The sequence below is a fragment of the Montipora capricornis genome, chromosome 7 (assembly GCF_036669925.1).
Source record: "Montipora capricornis isolate CH-2021 chromosome 7, ASM3666992v2, whole genome shotgun sequence".
NCBI classification, from domain to species: Eukaryota; Metazoa; Cnidaria; class Anthozoa; order Scleractinia; family Acroporidae; genus Montipora; species Montipora capricornis.
The window spans coordinates 46,138,481-46,160,393 of NC_090889.1; the positions used below are offsets into that span (position 1 = coordinate 46,138,481).

General features: G+C 39.6%; 1 pseudogene; it reads left to right on the plus strand.

The window, feature by feature from the left end:
* LOC138056101 (uncharacterized) overlaps positions 1 to 21,913 on the plus strand; it is a 47,488-nt pseudogene that overhangs the window by 18,231 nt on the left and 7,344 nt on the right.

Genomic DNA, 21,913 nt, shown 5'->3' on the forward strand with positions numbered 1-21,913 from the left:
TTTAAAAAGTTTGTTGATTCGAAAAGTAATGGTCCATATTTTATTGCACTTTCTTCAACTTTCTTTGCACGGTTATGAATCCAGGGGGAGCTCATTTCTACGCCCAGACTTGCTTTGCCTTGTGGTCGACGAACGTACGTCAACTCTATTGGCCGTTCCGAAATTCAGCAGGGAACTGGGGCGAGTTTCAAATTTTAACTAATCGATGAACTTACACCACCACATGAAAGATGTTAAAATTGGTCATTTGACCAAGTATGATGCCTTATGGGTGAACGGAGACCAAGTTTTTTAATCAGTTTAGTGACAACTGGAAAATCCCGTCATGTACCTACAATTTGAAAGATGCTGCGATGAAAATCGCTATGTTTGCCCATTTTAAAGAGTATCACAGAAATCATAAAAAAAAATTAAGAGTTTATATGGTTTTGGGGGACGCTGTATCAAAATTAGAGACGTCAGTATGGATTTTGAACCATGTTTCAATGTCCATAACTTGGTCTCTGTTCACCCTAAAAGCACCATACTTGGCCAAATGACCAATCTCAACATGATCTTTCATGTGGTAGTGTCAGTTTATCGATTAGTTAAAATTTGAAACTCCCCCCAGTTCCCTGCTGAATTTCGAAACGGCCAATTAGCTCAAACAAATGTGTGTTCTGCATATACCGCCACATCCCAAAAAGATTTCCCTCCATCCGACTCATAGATAGGTTTTGGTTTCACAGGTGAGTACCAAGGAGGGAAACTTTCCACCAACTTGAAGAATAATATCTTCAGAGCAGCATTGTGTCGGTCCAAATACTTTGATTAAGCAAGTGTAGAACATCCTGGCAAAATGTGTGGAAGTGTCTCTACTTCTTTACCACACAGCCTACAGCTTACGTCTCCCTGGCTTGTTTTGGTCTTCTGTGTTGTATACACTTTAGTTGGCAAGAGTTGTTCATAGAGTTCGATCATACCTGCTACTGTATGGGTGGGTGCCGATGACTAACCCTTCATCCATGCAAAACACGCATCTTGACTAAGTTCTTCATCATTCCAACGCGAAGTGAATAACCGCCCATGCCAATTCTCTGCCTTTATCGTCTCCTGTAGCTTATCTATCATTGTACGCTTCAAGTGTTCTTTGATCTTCGTTCCCTCAACTTCTATCTCTGGTCTTCTAGCTAAAGTAAGTGAAGGATTTGGATACCTAAGAGGTAAACTTATCTCCAATTCCTACGCATATTTGTGTGCTTTATCACTATCATTATCACTATCACTATCACTATCACTATCACTATCACAATCACTATCACTATCACTATCACTATCACTATCACTATCATTATCACTATCATTATCACTATCACTATCACTGTCACTATCATTATCACTATCATTATCATTATCATTTGCAAAAACCAGTTAAGTCTCTAGCACGTTTTCGGCTAATGTTATCGCCAAAAAGATTACAGACGTAGTACCCTCAACAACGCATCAGTGTGGGTGAAAAATTTCGCCAAGATGTCTGCACCATTTCGAAATTAGTAAGCGAAACCTCATGAACAATGAATAATTTCTCCTTTTATAACAATAGTGTTTTTGGCGAGGTCTTGTATTCACTCTTCGCTGTTGAAAAATATAACTTCATTTAATCAATATAAAACAATAAGAATATAGGAAAATTTGAGCGTTGAGCCGTAGCATCGAATAATAATGGGAACCTGTCACATTCGGGGATTTCCAATAAGCACACGCTGGATACCTACCACGGATGTTGTTCAAAGTGTGGAACCGACCGAGGGGGAACTTAAGCTTACAAAATAATAAACGTACTTCTTATGAACATTACTGCAACGTTGTTTAGTTCGAAACCTTTCCTTACTTTTTCTAAGTCACAATTAATTAGGCTATTAAGTGACGAACGGGTCCTATTTCATACGACACCCACTGTATGACACTTCATATTTTTGCTATGATTTTAATTCTATTTTAGGCTGTATGCGTGGCTATCTTCACGAAACAATGGGTAAGATAACAAGCCCTGGATTTCCAGAGGACTATCCAAACGATTTATATTGTTATTGGGTTATGGCACCTGGATTACCGGAGTACCGACTTTTCCTTGCTTTCGATACTTTCCATACGGAGGACGCAGGTGGACAGCCGAACTGCACGTAAGTTTGCTCACGACAGCATATCCATTCCAGAGAATAAGTGACTTTATGTAGCTCGTGGCATTTTTCATACCCACACATTCCGGGATATTGTTATATGGCTTCTGTAGTAAGCTCTGAGTGATTTAGCTCAATCCTTTTTCGACAACGCATCTCATTAAAGGAAGACAGAACTCAGCCTGAAAGCATCAAACAAAAGCTTAGTTTTATAACATATGGAATGATAAATTTAAAGGGAGCAGGATACATAAATATGTGTGCAAAGATAACAAGGGACCGCATACGAAAATATCGCTGGTATTTGCACATAACCTAGATTAGTAATGATCAAATGGCTGTAATTTTCCCTCTTGGACGGGTTGTTCGAAAGCTGATTACCACCGGCCAATGATTAAAAAAACCGTCATATTTTGCATTTTTTCTCTCTTGTATGAAATTGCGCTCCGTCAAGAACTGTCTATGATGTTTGGGAGTATCAATAATTGAAACTAGAGGTTAAAAAAGGTAACCCAAAATCTTCACAGCTTTTATCAAAGTCTATGATAACCTACGGGAAGCCACAACCGCGCGGAATGCCTATTGTTCTCGAAACATTTAGCTCCAGTTGATATCGTGCGTCATCGATGCGTGAACGCTTAGAGAGAGCATTGATCATTGGTTGCCAACAACGCTCAACGATTTCATTAGCTTGATGTCGGTGACAAACTAAACAATGAACGGAGAGCGCTTTTGTGTTATCTTTTGTGTCATAAAATCGCCACCGAGCATATTTAGCCATATTTAGCCTCCACTATGATTTACCAAGGGACATTTTACAATGCAGTTACCATTTTCCATTTTGCTTTATAGAATAGACAATTTTTACTGTTTCTAGATTTGTTTGTTTGGAGAAAAATTATGTAGAATACATAGAATGACGAACTGATAGTCAAATTAACTCTCCGCTAACTAGCGTGACATGACGAGTTTCAGTTGATATAAGGAAAGAAACAATATTCGGAAACATTATGCTGAGAACTTTTGAATTAATTGCCGTACTTTCTCTGAAAATCTTTTGTCTTATAGACGATATTTATTGGTGCTTTTCCATCCTCTTTTGGCCATGATATTCGATTCGTCATGACTAGTAGGGAAACGTAGTCGTCCACCGGAGGCCTAATATAAGAGCCTAGGAACTGCCGTGATTTCTCGTACCCGAATATTCTGCGTTATAGTTCACCACTAAATTTTCTCCGATTCTTATTGGTTTAAATTGATCACGTGACGCGATAGTGTTCGTCCGCGGAGAGACACTATCAGCCCATAGTGCCCGTCCAAGGAAAATACCCGGATGGATAATAGTCGTCCGCTGAAAAAACAGTTGACGTTGACAGTTGTACGCTATTCTTTAGCCAATGTACGCTGCGAATTATTGACATTTGTGACAGCCTGTACGCATGAATAAATATTTGATTGATCTGCATTAAGTGGGTTTTGACTGTTTTTCAACTGGCGCGCGGAAGAAAATTTAGTGGTGAACAATAAAGACAATAGAGTGTTTATGTCTCGGAACTATCGGTCTGATAGTTTGCCCTTGGAAATTTGATGTTCTTAAAACTAGCATATTAACCCTCGAAGCTTCGCTTCTCGGGCAAATATTTGTTTTAAGAACATCAAATTTCCGCGGGGCAACTATCAGCTGATAGTTCCTCGACAGAAACACTCTATTGTTTAAATAGAAAACCTGACGTTTCCGGCATCTATCAAGCTAAGCGTATAGTTGCCAAGAAAATCCACAACCGAAGGCCTCTCTTTATGGTACAGTGGCGAGAAATCGCTCGAGATTCGCCACGATGTTGACCGTTTCCTTTTCCCGAACCTATCAGCATAGATCCATCAGACACCGATGAACATCAACAACCAAGAACTAGAAGATGCTGACCCAGCCCCGTACGTGAAACGGACTATCAACGCAAACCGAAGGCGATGTCAGATCGTGCAACTGAATTTCCGATTAATTATTACTGTCTGAGTCACCTTCGTTGTCCGCGGTTGCAAGAAAGTATCCGGTCCTGTCGAACGGCTTCGCGTTGTCTTCAGAAAGAAAGCAGGCCGCGTTATCTTCAAGGAAGGAAAGGAAAAAAAAACTGATCTTTAAAGAGCCAGCAAATTAATGAAAGTTGAAGATCAGTTATTCAATCGTAGTGAAAGATCCATTTTGTTCCCTCTTTTCTTTCATCCCTTCCACAACCACCCCCATCCGATCCTTTTCCCCACATTTTTTCGCTCAACCGCAAGTTTTTCGATAGACGAACATCTTAGATCTAATAGACTACCCTTGTCTCTAATCTCTTCGCGGTTTGGTAATAGCGTTGGTTGCTTTTTTTGTGCACCAGAACAACTTCATTGTCACACGGTTGAAGACTGACAAAAAGAAAGCTCTGTGCTTCTATCGATCTCCATTCCCACAGCACTGTTCCGTTTATTTGAAGGAAAAGTTCGGATCACTCTCATCGACATATGGTGCAACTATGTGTAATAGTAAAGGCTGGACCAGGGGTTTTGAAGGCTCTGAAAAGAGCTCCTGGTCCGAAGGGATTCGATCAGTCATTTTTAAAGAAAAAAATTTAGTCGTCCCGCCGTGTGCCGAGAGCTTGCAAGCAGCGTGTGGGAGAATTATTCAAGATTCCCGTGGTCTGTATTTTCTCAATAGAACTTTTTCACATGACGTCACGGCGGCCATGTTGGTGTTCCAAAACAAAGAAATGGCGGCCATGATGGTGCACTAAACTAATCCTCTGGGAGTTAAACTCTATTTTAATGCAAATTCCTGATTCTTGTTTCAGTAATCCAATATGGCTGTTGGCCACGTGAATGAAAACGCTCTTCACACCTATTGCTGTAGTGTATTGTTCTTTCCTAGCAACTATTGTTATACGGCAAAAAAATGGATTCACTCGAGAACAGGGCGAATAGGCCACTTTCAAAAATACCGTAATACTCGTTGTTTGGTTTCCAAAATTTTGCATAAGCATTGTTTCCAGTTTCTCTTGGGACTTACAATGGTCCCAAGAGAAAATAAAAACAATGCTCATTCAAAATTTTAGACGGCAAACAAAGAGTATCATGGTATTTTTAAAAGTGGCCTACTTTTCAAACGCAAAGGGATAATACTTCCTGTGCTCTAATCTAGTCGAGAATTCCGTATTATTGATTGGAGAACACTTGTCTTCAATAATACAGTCTGTCATATGAAGATCGCTGCTCATGCAAGGAGATAATCGAGTACTAATGAGGGTCAACTCCCATACAGGAAACACCAAAAAGCACAGTTTTTGAAGTAAAAAGGATAATACTTGCAACTGCTAATTCACTTAGTTTTTTCATAGAATTGGAGATTTCATCTTCAACTACAAAAAATCTGGAATATCATTTTAAAAATTCATCTCTAGCTATCCCAAACTGTCGAATTTAGACAGCCCACTTTACCAAAATTGCCCCTTTCTTTTCTTGGTTACTCGGTTTTACGTTTCTAACCGCTGAGGTCAAATATTCATCTGGCAAAATAGCGCTTAAAACAGCACGGGACGGCGGAAAAAACATGACACGTGACTCAGTTAACATTTTCTTCAAACTTTTTATCGAATCATTTGCTTTAAATTCTGCATATTGGAACAAATTGTAGCCACCGTATTGTTCATCTGTATTTCTACTATAAATAACAAAAGATCGATGCTCAGATTTCAACGGCCTCCACTAACAGAGAGTGGTCTGTAGAGGGCCCTTAATACAGCATACGAGCATTCTATTATTTTTGCTTCCTGTTTCAGGGATTTCAAGAATGACCTCATCATAGCTGCAGCTATATTTGATTTTGGGCGTACTATTCCATACTGCGGAAACAGGAAGCCGTTTGCTTTAATCATTCAAGCCAACTCTTCCAACTTAGCGGCGATCCTATTCAAATCCAATCTTGACTTAGTAGAGCAAGGCTTCAACGCCAGTTATTTTGCTGTAGACAAGACTCCAAAGATTTGTAAGTGTCTTAAATAATCAAATAAAAATGTCTCTAAAGAATTAACTGAATAGAGTGTAATGTGAAGTACTAAAGAATTGTCAAATACTTGTGGAAAAGAGATAGTTCGTCGCACGTCTGACGCGGCGTTTCGTCTCTGCAAGAGACTCTTCAGAGACCTTTTAGAATTTAACAGCAAACTCGTTGAGCATCGCGCTCAAAGTCCAGTTCGCAATGCAAGTTCAAGCAGTATTAGCAGTCTGACCTTACGCAGACTCTCAACCTCACTTTCACTAGTTTATTCATACAATAAAAGATCTATCTCAAAACAAAAAAATCAAATAACCAACGATAATAGCACCACAACTCAATGATTGATGTTATTTGAAAAGGTCTGTCGTATTCCGAAGATTCTTTCATTTGATTTCAATGTTCTGACAGCAAAGTCTCTAAAACCAAAACTCCATTTGAGTTTCGTGCATTTAAAGTGTGTTGTTATCAGCTTTTGAAGTTCAATACAAGCGCACAAGTGCATCTGAAAAGATAATATATAGATATTTAGCCAGGCCAAAAAGCGGAGGTCGCGTTTCTAACCCCAGAAAGCAGTATAGTGTTTATATGAAAATAATAATGTTTCTGCATAACGTACAAAATTAATCGACGTTAGTGTGTACAATTTACAGTGATCAAACAGATCAAACACCTCTGAGCTGACAGCAGTAAAGAAACAAGCCTTACAAACAATAACCAACAATTTAAATCAACAACTAAAACTGAAATTACATGCACAATAATCTCTTTCAGAAAATTTTGCGTTTGACTGACATTCTTTACTCCCTCATTCTTCAGTTCAGAACAACAGCAAAAATCTTTACTAATCAAAAAGTCAACCGAAAGGGTAGTTAATTCGTTTACTCGACTGCAATTTCATAGTGCAGTCCATTTCATACAAAAAGCCTATAAATGTGATTGTTGAAATATGACAGAATCTCTATTAACACTGAATTGCTGAATTGTTTCCAGGCCTTCTTCGTTTTTTTATGTGAGGCAGCGAGGCATATATTAAGATGGAGAACATTACCTGAAAGCCCCCCGTTGTTTTGTCTCTCGCTCTATTTCTCTCAGCTTTACGTTGATTTTTATTGAAATTTTCTCTTCATCTCCTTCTCGAGAATTTCTTTGCTTCAATTTCTCAAATTTCGTCCCCTCTTCTCGCGTGCTCTTCCCTGCCTTTATCCCGTTGCTCGTCACTAATATGATTTGCCGCCAGAAAAACGCTGGTTGCCAAATGCAACGCTGCCACGCGATTTCCCGCAAAGGAAAATTGACCGAATACTCCCCTCTCCAGAGGCTGTTCTGCCTCCCCACCTCCACACCACCTCTTTAACAGATGTCGAGGAAGCCTAAATCACCATACCCAGGCGAGCAGATTTTTCGACAACTGTCTTCTTCGACTGTTTGCCTCCCGTGGCAGACGGCATGGCTAACTAGCATTATGGAAGGAAAACCACTATATTTGCCTATGTGAATAAGGTTTATAGGAATAATTTATTTATTGATTTTTTTCTGTAAATTCTAGCTGTCAGTATTGTCGATGGAAGTATCACCGGTCACGAGGTCACTTTAACATTGTCCCCCACTGCTGATGCCAATAAGGTTAAGAACTACATTGTGCTTTACAAGCCTACGTTGAATGGAAAGAGGGAATGGACATTCAAGAGGAGTGAAAATACCCAAATCACACTAAGGTCACTGAAAGGACTGACTAAATACAAAGTAATGGCAGTGGGATATACTTCAGACAGAGACACTTATGGAAGTCAAGAAATTACCTTTGAAACCTTAGAAGGTAAGTTTACTTTGTAAACCTCAGGGGGTGGGGGTAAAAAGATTAACAGTTTAGTGACTGATTGATACTTTCGTTTCAGAACACCTACCTAAGATATAACCTTGTTTTTGTAAAGGGCACCCCATGAAAGCCCCCGCCCCCCCCCCCCCCCCCCCCCCCCCTAGCTACGCCCCTGGTAAAATCTAACTAACAAAAACTAACATGAATGACTTCAATTCACATTATACATTGGCGCAAGCTTGGAATAAAAAGAAATACAGCAGTCCAAGGGCTCAGTCGAATCGCATATTTAATCACCCACTATGCTACTTAAGGACAACTTCAAACATTCGTTTAACTAATTTTATTTGAGCCTAGTTTCAATTTAGTGAAGTTTGTTTAATTTGATGTAACAACTTATTTATTTACTTTTCTTTTAGCAGCAGAACCAGAAACGACCACTGCGTCAATAACTAGTCCAACGCCAGGTTAGCTTGCATGTGTACGGGAGAATAATTATTAAAAGCAGAAACGTGATGTGCATTCGTATCCAGGAGCAGTCCCCAACAGACACTTTGCTGTGTTATAGTCAGTTGCTCAGTGATATTATACTGTTTTGTACACTCACCCTGGCGTCTAATAGAAATAGTGATCGCAACAATAGATGCTAACATTAACAGTTACTTGGATATATCACATCATCGATTTGGATTCCTCAAAAATAACGTAAAGACCAATGTGTTTACTGTGCCCCAGTGCAAAAGCTCGAGTACATGTATTGTACGACATCATTTATACGGTTGAAGATTTCAAGAGTAAACTATCAGACTTGCTTTGCCCTAGCTTTTTTGAGCTTAACTTGGGTAGAAAATAAGGTAAAAGGGGAGGAAGATTCTGAATACATAATCATGGTCTTAAAATCAAATATAGTTACTTGATTTTGTTTTTGTTTTCGTTCACTGTCTGAGGAAAGGGTTAAATGTATATGTATTGGTAAGGAATTCAATTTAATTGATAGATGGTGTTTCCTTAGAACCCATTGCCCTGATGTACCCTTATGGAGATGCCGCCGGAGATTCTATCATTACATTCGACATCAGCGGAAAGAAGTGTTTTAGGATAAATATCCCTGACGGGGGAATGGCATTCTTTGGTAAACGACACAGGAAACTCCATGTAAGTCTACTGGCTCGTTCAACCCCATGGCTTAAATATACTATCAACAGACGCTATCATAGGGCTTAACATACGCAAACAGTGAATTACTGAGGCTGCTAGTCCAGCAATGACATAGTGATGTAAACACAGTACATGTATGTGTTGCCAGCAAAATTCGTTTTCTTTAACCTAGGTTAAATTTGCATTGTGATCCGCATTGTACCTAGGTTGAATACGCACTCAGATGGATTGAAGAAAATTAAGGGTCGGGTATCCCAGAAAAGTACATTTTGGACTATTTTTCTTTGCAAACAATGAAAGCGTCGTTGCCAGAGTGCTCTGTCCCAACTAATTTTGTCGCCGATTGTAGATTATGGATTCAACCTGGGAACGGATTTTACCTGCAACATATGGACTAGCAAATCGTCGGATAAATGCACATTATTTTAATAGGCTTGTTTCATCCTACAGGTCTGTCCCAATGGCGTAGTCCAGTTTGAAAGTGAACGTTTAAACCGATGGCCTTACAGATTTGGTCAAAGATACTGGCTGAGATACGATCCAATTCTGGCACCCTATTGGAGCAACATAGACCTCGTGAATTCGTTTGTCACTGGACCTTCAAAGGTATTTTATCAGGTATATTCCGATTCCATCCCAGGTGCAAACACAACGTTAAGTATGGCAACCGCAGACGTCATGAAGCTTCTTTCGAGACCTCTTCCAACGAATTTCAGCGCATCTTGGGTTCTTGTTGTTACATGGGAAAAACTCCGTCCTCGGGAATATACAGCAGCATCACAAAATTTGGTGAGATATGTATAATATTCTTTTAAATGATTCAACTTATGACAGATGTATGAGACGCTAACGAATAATTAATATTCTCTATCAGTTAATGACGCTGATCTTTTTCATGGTTCTCAAACATTTAACTGCCCCTGTGATCAAAATTTTTTCTTCAGATTTTGAAAGTGTGTCTGCTTATCACTTGACTGGCAAAAATTTGATCTTTGATTTTTATCCAAAGGACGTTTACATTGAGTGTCAGTTTTGGATTTCACGGTCCACCATTACTCACATTCAAAACTGACCGATTGGACCTCAGAGGGTTGGCCCTTGAAAGCCTAAGACTCCCGAGCTGCATATTAATAAGTAATGAGCATTTGACGTCATTTTCTCGTCTCACACACAATTTTTTTCTCTTCGATAAAGCAGGCATATTATCAAGATTAAAATACCATTTCAAAGCTGAAAGAGAGTGCATTTATTTCCAAGAGACGACTTTGAAGTCGAAAGACGATAAACAGCGAGACAACTCATCCGTGTCGTACTCACCGCTTGCGGTTTTGTAATTCATGCAACAAATAAACACAACCAGTGCATCCAGTTCCTCTCATCTAGATGCAGCTTTTTCTTCAAATATTCAAATAGACATTTTAGAGCGAAGAGAGTAAATGTGTTATTAACAAAAGATGATGTATTACGGAATTGTATCCCGGTCGGGATACATTTGAATTTGATCAGGGGCACGTGACCAAAAATTAACCAATCAAAGTGCTCGTTTTGTTGATTGACAGTCTAGGTGTATAACAATAAGATTTGTTATCATCTTCGATTGTTTTACAAATATCCTACACCTCTTAAACGCCTGAAATGAAGGCGGATCTTACTCTAACTAAAGATCTTATTGAGTTCCGTGTTTTACCTTTCATTTCTCAAACGTTTTACCAAATAGACAAGGTGTGCTTCAATTTTTTTGTATTATTTTGTCAATGGATGTTTATCTCTCCATTCCAGCTGAACACGTTTCAGGCGGTCATTATTACCGACGGAGTTTACGCCTTTGTCATGTTTAACTACCCTGAAGGTGGCATACAGTGGTCCGCCCCAAGTAGTGTGTAAGTATCACCTTTTAATTAACATTAGAAATGTAAAACGTTTTGTGTTATCCTTTACTTACCCGCATTCTCATTTCTTTATCGCCTTTCTTGAGTTGTTTTCTTTCAACTCAGGTCCAACCATATACACTACACCAACTACAGAGGTCTTCCTGTTATGGGATGGAATGCTGGAGACGACACTGGGAACTTGTTTAACTATAAAAGGTTGGTAGGTTTGTTTCTAGTTATGAGCTTTTATGAGAAGTTCTCGTAATGTTCACGGTTCTCTAATTACTCGACTTACAGATCAGGGACTGTTGGGGTGGAAAGCATCGACAGTCTTGTGGGAAACACAGGCATCATTGGAAAGTGGTTCTTCAGACTTGAGAATTCAAAAGGAGAACAAGACGCCATTCAGAAGTGCCTTCGCTGGTTTAAAAATCAGCCAGACCCTGCGTCGTACACTGATGCTGTTGAGCCATGTCCTTGCACTCTGAGGCAAGCTTTCTTCGACGAGCGTTTTCAGTGGATCACACCAGAAGCACCGGTCACCTACTGTGTATATACCAGGTTTCCTTCTGCAGCCAACAGAGGTCGACAGTGTTGTTACCACACCAGGTTTGACTCCCGGTTCGGTGCTCTGATCGTTGGCTACCCTGATGGAGGAGTTATTCACCGGTATCACAAGCTGGCTTCGAAATCACTTTATCTAAGACATCAATTCAGTGACGTCTTGGGCTTCAAATATTGCTGTGTACAGTCCAAACTGTGCGAACGATTTTTCAGAAAGCGACCATCGGAAGGATGCCAGAACTACCTTCCCCCAGTGTGGAGTAAGTTGTTGTTGTTGTTCTTTTTTTTCGAGTAAACCGCTGCGCTAAATGCTGTTTACTCAATACGAATCACAAGGGCAAACTGTGACAGTGGAAAGATACAATAGAATGCCCTCTTTGAAAGTCATGAGGCCAAAATTTGAAGAACACTAAATTACTCGAGCAAGGGAACACACTAAAACCATGAACACTTGACATCTTTTTGTGCATTTGTTTGATGACTTCACAATGAGGGCTTTTGAGTCGAACAAAAAAAGACAAGAGTATTTACACCATAAAAATAAAGAAATAAGAAATTGATGAATATATAAGTACAAATGAATCCTCCTGCTTGAGAAGAAGCCTTAAGGCTGGTTTTCACTAGTGACAGAGTCAGAGTCGTAGTCGTAGTAGGGGTCATGAAAGAGCTCACAACCTAGTGAAAATCGAAAATCAGAGTCGTAAACGTAGTCATAAGCCCGACGAAATCGGAGTCGGAAGAATCAGAACGTTTTCATTTCTTCCAATTCCTCTTATGACTCCGTCGTTTATAATCCAATGAAAACAAAATTGTCGGAGTCGGAAGCAGGAGTGGAAGAGCCAACCAATCACAACGCCTGGAATCAAACACTGTGATTGATTTAGTATTCCGCTTCTGGTTCCGAGTCCGACAATCTAGTTTTCATGTGATTGGAAGCGATGGAGTCATAAGGGCAATGAGTGTTCTGCTTCCGACTCCGTCGGTTTGATTCTCAATAGATCGTATCCTTCTACGCTTCTGATTACGACTCCGACTACGACTCAGTCTCTAGTGAAAACCAGCCTTTATTGGACAACTAATAAGAAAAATGAAGAATTTAAATTTCGTGGCTGGTATGACGCGGCGTTTCGTCTCGGCCAAGAGACTCATCAGATACTTTTCGAATTGCAGCAAACTCGTTGAGCATCGCCATCAAATTGCATATAACAATTTTTTATTGGATATAACTCGTGAACTTTGCGGTTGGGAATCCTTCTGTGATAGAAGGCCAGACTGCTAACATCTTGACTTCGCGAACGGGACTTTGAGCGCGATGCTCAACGAGTTTGCTGGAATTCGAAAAGTATCTGATGAGTCTCTTGGCCGAGACGAAACGCCGCGTCATACCAGCCACGAAATTTAAATTCTTCACAAGTACTTGACAATTTTTTATTGCAAATAAGAAAAATGTACACAAAAATGGTGTTCATGGTTAGAGTGTCTTCACTGAAAGTATTTGCCTCCTTTGTACAAAAATTTATATAATTATATACCCTCAGTAGAATAAATACATGGGCAGTGTTTTTTCCAAAATCGACAGCTTTTAGTAGCGTGCGTGTAAACGTCTACTCATTCATTTCACTCAGAGGTAGTAGACGTTCTGCGTGCTGACCTACCCTTGAGGACCCGTCCCTAATATTCAAATGTTTGTAATCTTAAAAATTTTACTGACACTGAAAACAATATCGATATTTCGATTGCCATTTTAAGTGACAAGCGTATGTTTTTTTTCTGTAGGCTGGTTATGGGGTGATCCTCATTTCGTCACCCTAGATGGTGGAAACTACACCTTCAATGGCCTTGGAGAGTATACAATGGTCAACGCGAAAAATGGACAATTTGAGTTACAAGCCCGAACAAAACTTGCCAAAGGAGGAGGAACAGCAACCGTTTTTGCTGCAGCAGTAGCGAAAGAAGTGAACACAAGCGCTGTGCAAGTGGCGCTGAAGGACGGAGGTTAGTGTCGATGCACCACGCAGGGTATAATTAATTGACAGGTTGATCAGGTAATTCATTAGTTAATTAATTATTTTCTAACTGAGCATTATAGCATCATTTTAAATTTACTTTTTTCCTTTCATCTTACACGCGCGTGTTTTTCACTTTTAGGAGGTTTAAAGGTGTTGGTCGATGGAGAAGTATTTCAAGGTTTCGACAGTTTAACCAACGTCAGTTTGAACCTGAATGGCTCTGTAGCAGTATCACGTCCCAAAAACAATTCCTTCCTTGTGACGTTTCCGTCTGGGATATCTGTGACAGTGACGGAAGTAAAAGAGTCACTCTCCATTGTCTTTGCTGCTCCTGTGTCATTTAAAGGTTTCACAAAAGGCCTTTTAGGCACCTGGAATGATGACGCATTGGATGATTTCCTGAGACCCGATGGTACCACACTGAATCATAACGCCACAGGAAGAGAAATCCACTATAATTTTGGACAGAAATGTAAGTTACTTGACTGGGTATAGCTTGGTTTTCCAGAAGGAAAATGTGGTATTCTAAAAGTTAGAACTACAAATTACTTTTTTTTCGGAAATTGGCTTTGAAATTTTAATCTCTCATCAAAATACGGGATGTAATTTCTTTTTTAACGCCCTCTAGTTTTGGAACAACTTTGTTGTTCAGGGGCAATTCACAGTTTTTCAATTATACGGCTAATGTTCTTTTTGTTTTCCTTTTTTGTTACAGTATATACATTATGCAACACTATATTATCACTTACATCTAAGGTTACGAAGGCAGATTCATCGCAGATGCCAAAGTAGCAAAGAATTTTGATTTTTTTCCAACCTTATGGGTGATCAAAATGTATGGCACGAAAAAAGTGCTTGGTTGTAAATTATATTGCGATCATGCTTTAAAATTCGTGAACTCGGTGAACTCTTGTAAATGTACAAACTGCAAACTGCTAATCAGAAAACAAATCTCCCTGTTATTTATTTCAATAAAAGATGTTGACTGTACTTATTAATAAGTGGAATGGTTTCCATTTTCAGGGCAAGTTACGTTTAACACATCCCTATTCGCTTACAACCCTGGAGAAGATGTAAACACCTTCAAGAATGAGTCATTTGAGCCACTTTTCCTGGATAATATCACTTTTGCGAAAGACGCTTTAAGGCAGCAAGCAGAGGCTATTTGCCAAGGAGATGTCAACTGCTTATTCGACATAGCCTCTACAGGAGACACAGCAGTTGGAGAGAGTACTAAACAAATATCTGTGCAGCTGGAGAGCGAATCGGAAGAATTGCGTAAGTTAAAAGCGCATCTAGAAACGAAGATATGAATGGGGCTTAACTGATAGCTGAAGATTGAGGGTCTAAAATAGGACCTTCTAAGCCCGCTTCACGCCACTAATTTTTCTTTAATCCCACCACCCCACCTGCTCCTGACATCTCATCTCGATCCCGTTTTTAAGTGTGCATTTATTTTTGGACTAGACGCGATTTTTAGAAGGAAATGCATCATAGCCTCTTTCTTTATTTACGATATAGAAAGCAGACGCTGGTTTTAGTTTCCCAAAATTACCAACTTTTGGGTAAGTTCTCTTGGATTGGAAAACAGCACATGACTCAGCGAAGAAAAAGGAAGGCAGTGGGTCTGCAGAAAGATCGGTGAAATGTGGGGCATAATGGGAAACATCTATATTTTAGAACATTCAACATTTTTATTCACTACCATCCTTTCAGGAAATATTCCAATCATATACTGAAGTGAATGAAAATTTTTAAAGCATAATGTCGAGGAAACAAAAAGACAGTAACATTCGAACATACTACATGCCTTCAAGATACAATTTCTGTTAAATTGTAAAATAAAATATCAACTGTTCAATCAGAGTTAACACTGCACCGGCATTTTCCCAGGAATGACTAGCGCCTTTCCAGTTTTCATTTCGTCAAGAAGTCAACTCTTTTTTGTCAACATTTGTTGCCTTAATTGAAAAACGACAAAATGAATTTCTAGTGGGTCCGAGTCAAAAAATCACACGTTTATTAAACCTCACCGGGCAGCCAAACCAAGATCTCACTCCTACCAAAAAATTGACGTACCGACTGAGTTGAAAATTAGAAAGATTAAGCATAAAGTTTACGCCAAACGGCAAACGTCGGAAGGAAATTTGGGTTTTGCCAAATATGTAAGAACCGTGCTTGCTATTAGTTCATTTCCGCTCTTTTAGCTCCATATGTCAATAATCATAATAATAATAATAATAATAATAATAATAATAATAATAATAATAATTGTCGCTGCTAATCGCCGTCGCAAAGTACAGCAACGACGCAGCTCAACAAGGTCGAACCAAAAGCATACAATGGCTCCTCTGGCAGCCGCTATACGGTCTATGTGTGACCTTGGAGCACAGCTTACAGCCAGCTGGAATCGGCTGTATGCTGGTTTTTGCCGAGGGGGAAAACCGGAGAACCCGGAGAAAAAACTCTCGAAGCAGAGAAGAGAACCAACACAAACTCAACCCATTTATGGCGTCTGGTCCGGGAGTCGAACCTCGGCCACATTGGTAGGAGGCGAGTGCCCTCACCACTTAGCCATCCCTGCTCCCTGCTCAAGCAACTTCTCAAAGGAACGGGACAAGTTAAAATGAGAGAATTTTCACGCTTTTATGACAAGCAGAAGCCTGCCGTTTCCCGTTTGCCGTTGACCTTAAGCGTCCTGCTTAATCTCTATATTATCACCTTGTTGCGGACTGAATATTTTCTTCAGGCCCTTCTTCTTCACAAGGGAAAGTACGGTCTAGAAACGTTTCTCTAAAGTACGAAAACTTTTCCCCAGGAATTCGAAAATAATTGCCGTTTTGTCCAGTTCCCTGTTAAAATGTGACAAGAGCACTTTGAAGTTGCCTCTTTCGTGACTTGGAGAGCGCCATCTTGGATATGACGTGTTATGACGTAGCAATAGTCAACAAACGTGTTCGACCTTACCAAGTACTTCGATCCCCGATCACTTTCTCAATGTTGTGTGACCTTCTGCTTCGACAAATTCAAACGTAAGATGAACTATGGTAAACGGTCTTGTGGTTCAATAGGTAGTAGGCCATGTAGGCCATAAGTGCGACAGAAACTCAAGCCACTTAATAGTTATAGATTTTCTAGTCAATCAAACTAGGCGGCAAAAACCAGCTAGAGCACATATAAAGAAGACAAAAACCTTGAACATGCGACAAAGAAATATTCACAAGCGTACCTTTTTCTCTTTCTTCCTTCAGCGACAGCCGTCTTCGATGCTTCAGCAAACGCATTTGTTTGCTTCACACCGAGAAGCGTGTGGGTGTACGCTTTCGATGGGGATGAAACTAGACGCATGTTTAGACTTGAGAACACAAATAGAATTTTTAAAAATCCGAAGCTTACACCGGAAAATTAAAATTTAAAGAAAAGTTGGCCGGCGAAAATAAAACGTGGATGGATTCCTCAAACGTGAAAACCTGACTGCTATATAATTTGTCTGTTAGGGTCTGTCATTTACATTTACAAGTACATTTAGAAATCCTTGACTATTGCTACGTCATAGCCTCGTTTGAATACACAAAAACAAAAATGGCGGATTTCAATTTAAATTTGACTATTTTAAAGCGTTATTGTTGGCCATTTAAACACTTGTAGTCCAAATGATTGGTCAAGTATGACAATACAGGTAAAGAACTTTCGATTCAGAGAAACTTTTTCTAGACCGTAGTTTCCCTTTAAACTCTCTTCGCTCTTCTGGCCTTACGCCATGTTCATCAGGACCAGGGTGCGGGAGAGTCCACCGTTGGCATTTGAGTCAGCGGTTGTGACTTTGTCTGCCGTGACAGCATTTGAAGTGAGAATAATCTTCTCACTCACGGGGAGCCAGCCCGTGCCATTATTGTTTTTTTGCCTTACACTTCCCTGGCGCCATACGTTTTAGCCCAATATCGCATCATTGCAATTTCTTCGTGAGAACCCTTGCCTACAGGGGGTTGTTCCATTGGAGGAATGTCGAATAGGCCAAGCGTCCATTAAGGTAGCGAATACCATGATCCTCGACTCGTATAGTAATGTGCCGACCAATATGTTGTTCGTTTTAATCCTTCTTTGACTGTTTTTCCAAAGTCTCGCGGGTATTGAAACATTGTATTGACCTAGCTCTTGTGATGAACAGAACAATGAAGATTTTCCACATAAAGGGTCATAAAGCTCAGCAAATTTGTGCTGTCATAGGAAAATTGACTGAAATTCTGTTGAAGGATTCCAGTACCCATTTTAGCAGCTTTACTGAGCGCACAGTCTTGGCGGTAACACTTCCTTTGAGGACCATTCAAAGTAAACAATTAGTGATTCACTGGCTTCTTTTGACAAAGTCGGACTGTTAAGTTGGTCGGTGTTTATTGTTGAGAACCCAACCGAAGAAAAAAACCACCCGTGTAAATGGAAGTCCATCCATTCCCCGCTCGTAATAATCAAGAATTCCCGCATCCCGCCATAAAATAATGAACTTCCCGCTTCCTGTCCACCTCTATTTATCCCAGATCACACCTGCAAATAGGCTTTCATCCCGCATGTCGCCAGAGAAAACGGCGTATTCCGCATCCCGCCAACCCTATGCTAGGCCCTCAATATTGGTGTCACTTTTACCCGCGACAGCTGAGGAACCTCGACATTCCTAGGTTATGCCTGAGAAGTGAATTTACAAGTTTTATTGATAGCTGAGGAATAGGTTGAAACATCGATTTTTTTTTTAATTTGTAATTTTAATAACACATAAGGAAGGTACAGTAATCACACCTATACATACATTGACTGGTAACAGGGAAATAGCTAAAATCTTAACTGATATAAGTGAGACTGCGGTAAACCCAACCAGACCCTCTGAAACATATACACGTAAGCCATTTGTTTCCAAGTTATTGGAAATCTCCCAAAATAACTGACATCATAACTTTCATCTTAACAAGGCTTATGTAAAAAATACCACTGTATTCTTAAACATTTGATCTTTTAGATAATTTCACACCCAAGATTATGTCTGGGCCTTCCGAGCTTAATTTGACAGTGAACACAACGGTCAGCGTAACTGTCACTGCAGAAGATCCCAACGGTGATCCCATGACCTTCAACGTCTCCGGAAGTCTTCCGAAAGGGGCCAAATTATCAACCAATGTTTCGTCCGTGACGCTAACTTGGAATGTAACCACCGAAGAGGTAACTAATCAAAACTGAAGTGGTAGTTAAAATACAACAAGCGTTAATCATCGTAATGTTAAAGATGACGATGATGATTATATTTCTTTTCATGACAGTAGTGATGACGATAATAATCATATATTTTACATCGTACGCGTTTATTTCGTTAGTTAATTCGTGGGTCCTATTTTTGGTGCAACAACGGTTTACTCTCTTCAACTCCCCTTCGTCGGCATATTACATTTCATTTATCTAACTCATTTATTAAGAGTAATTCGTTACCAATACCAAAAACGTCGATAGAAATTCCATGTTCAATAACTCTTATTACCGCTGTCAAAAAGTTTATTTATTGAATTGTCATTGGCGGGGGAGTAACCGTGCACATGTAGCTGTATAGCCAAGATTTAAGTTATAGGTTAAGAATAACTTTTAGTGCTGGGTTAAATTTGACAATCTTTTTAACTGCATGGCAAATTTTCTTTTCATATTTTTTTTGCAGATTGATATAGAGTTTGTGGTCGCTGATGATTCCAAGCAAGCTACGGTACTGCGGCCATTACTAAACGTGTGCGCATGTCACAATCTAGGACGTGTGTACCTGTAGATGAAAATGACGCAGATAACAGTGGTCAAAGATTCAATATACTTTCGTGTGTGTGTCAAAATGGTTATACCGGCACATTTTGTGAGGCGGACCTAGATGCATGTGAGGAAAATTTCCAACCTTGCTATCCGGGGTCCAGTGCACTGATTTAAAGCCACCTGCAAACGAGTCAGGCTTCGATTGTGGTCCTTGCCCAGATGGGTTAACAGGAGATGGAGTCGAATGTACAGGTAATGGATAGCAATCTCCCCCACCCCTCCACCTTCCCTCAGTCCTCCTCGCCCGATGGAGATGTTTTTTGCAATTTTGAAATGGAGTTTGATTTAGGGGTACGAATGGTCCTTCGTACGAAATCGTTTTCTTAGCGGTTATGCGTGTCGCGCTTGAAATTAAAACTCTAAAGTCGCGGTCTCACCATGAAAAGCGCTAGTCGCGACTTCTTGGAAAGTCTTGCGTGTACCTTTCTCGACTCCTTAACTTGCAACGCTAAAACTTTCCTTATTTGTTTCTTTATCCACCGCGAAAAATTTGATTTTTTTTTTTTTGCCCGTAGCATCCACCTTTTGCCACACTCGTGAAGCTAAATTTCGATTTTTTTTTCTGAGTTTATTTTTCCACTTTAATTTAATAGTATGTGACGTCATATTGCGTCACAAAAGAAAAAATCACCTCATCTTTAAGAGAAAGTTGAGAGATATCTACTGAAAGTAAAACAAAATAATTCTCATATGTCTTATGAGAACGAGAATTGAAGGACCCCTTGAAGGTGTGGTTGGGGCTCCCACATCTGTTCCTCCTTGCACAATTCATACCCTAAAGCGAATCATTTATTATTCTACATATGTTGAATCTCATGTTGCATTTAAAACGTTCAGATATTGACGAATGTGCGACGAATAACGCAGGCTGTGGACAAAATTGCTTGAACAATCACGGATCATTTGAGTGTGACTGCGATGCGGATATGTTGTAAATCCTCTGGACAAGAAGAGTTGTGCTGGTTAGCATATATAGCGCTGTTTAGAAAGATCAATTCGTTGTTATACTATTCTCTGCCCTACTTTGTTCTGTTCTGTTGTGTTCTGCTCTACTCTCCTCAGCTCCTCCCGCAGCTCTCCTGTGCTCTACTCTTCTCTGCTCTCTGCTTTTCTCTGTCTTCCTCTTCTCTTCCCTTCTCTTCTCTGCCATCCTCTGCTTCTTCTTGCTCTACTTTCCTCTTCTTGCCTCACTTCTCCTCGCCTCTCCCCTCCTTTCCCCTCCTATCCTCTGCTCTCCTCTACACTCCTCTACTGGCTCATGTCCTCTCCTCTCTCCGCTCTTTGGCAAATGGCTTGTCACCATAAGATTAATTTGACTACATACTGTAATATACATACTTTATTTATTAAGCCAAGGTAGCCCAGTCAGGGTCAAAACTGACTCTGTTATCAAAAGGAACCCTGGAAAACTACGCTATTACAAACTAGTTGCAAAATTAACAACTGCAAGTCAGGTCAATAAATTTAAAGACGTTTCCATTGATAATTTTATCGTGGTCGAACCACGTTGACCATAATAAGAAAGAAAATATGGTCCAGTCTTCTAGGTCAAAGAACAGGCTAGACCCGTTTAAAGCAATAATGCAAGGAAAATTTATATCTTTGTTTTTTTCTGCTTTTGACTATTGTGCGGTCTGAGCAAGAACCTATCCGATAGAATTGATAGACGTCATAAAAGTGCGGCTCTGATCATTACCTAAACTGACCGGCGAAGGAATTAGTGACGTTACACGTTACATCAAACAGAGTACCTCGTTACCGAGTTTTAAGACCTATACGCAAAAACATACCTTTTCAAAAAATGTTATAACTTAGATTAGCATGTAATATAGTCTTTTACCTAAAAATGTAGTTTTAATATCTTAAAATAGTTTTAATATAGTTTTTACCTGAAAATTGTAAAATTCAGCCTACTGCTACATGTTAATTTTCTTATTTTGGATTGTAATTATTGTAAACGCGCTATTGGGCTGAAGGGAAATAGCGTTATATAAAAGCATTATTGTTATTACTATAACAGTGGGAGACGCTTCAGATCATACTGCGTCCTTATAAATGTTAACAGTCAAGCTACATATTAATTATACCGTAATGCTAACCTATGGAATCCCTGTCCATTAAAGATTGAAATATATATATATATATATATAATTTCTTTTTTTGAGTAGAACGTATTTCGTAGAGCGCTCAACTCAATTGATTGAGGAGCAATAAACTATGACTTTACACAAGTTTAGGTTTCACGATGGTTACTCGAGAAACCTAAACTTGTGCAAAGTCATATATATATATATCTTTGAAAATTATCAAAATCTTTGCGCTCATTGGGTCTACGAAAATGTCTAACTCTCATTAGATGGTGACGTTGTGAGTGCGTCGTATACGTTTAGATTAAAAGATATCCGGCGGAATATATGAAGCGATATATTAATTTTCTTCTTCTTCTTCTCCTTCCCGTTTTTCTTTCTCCT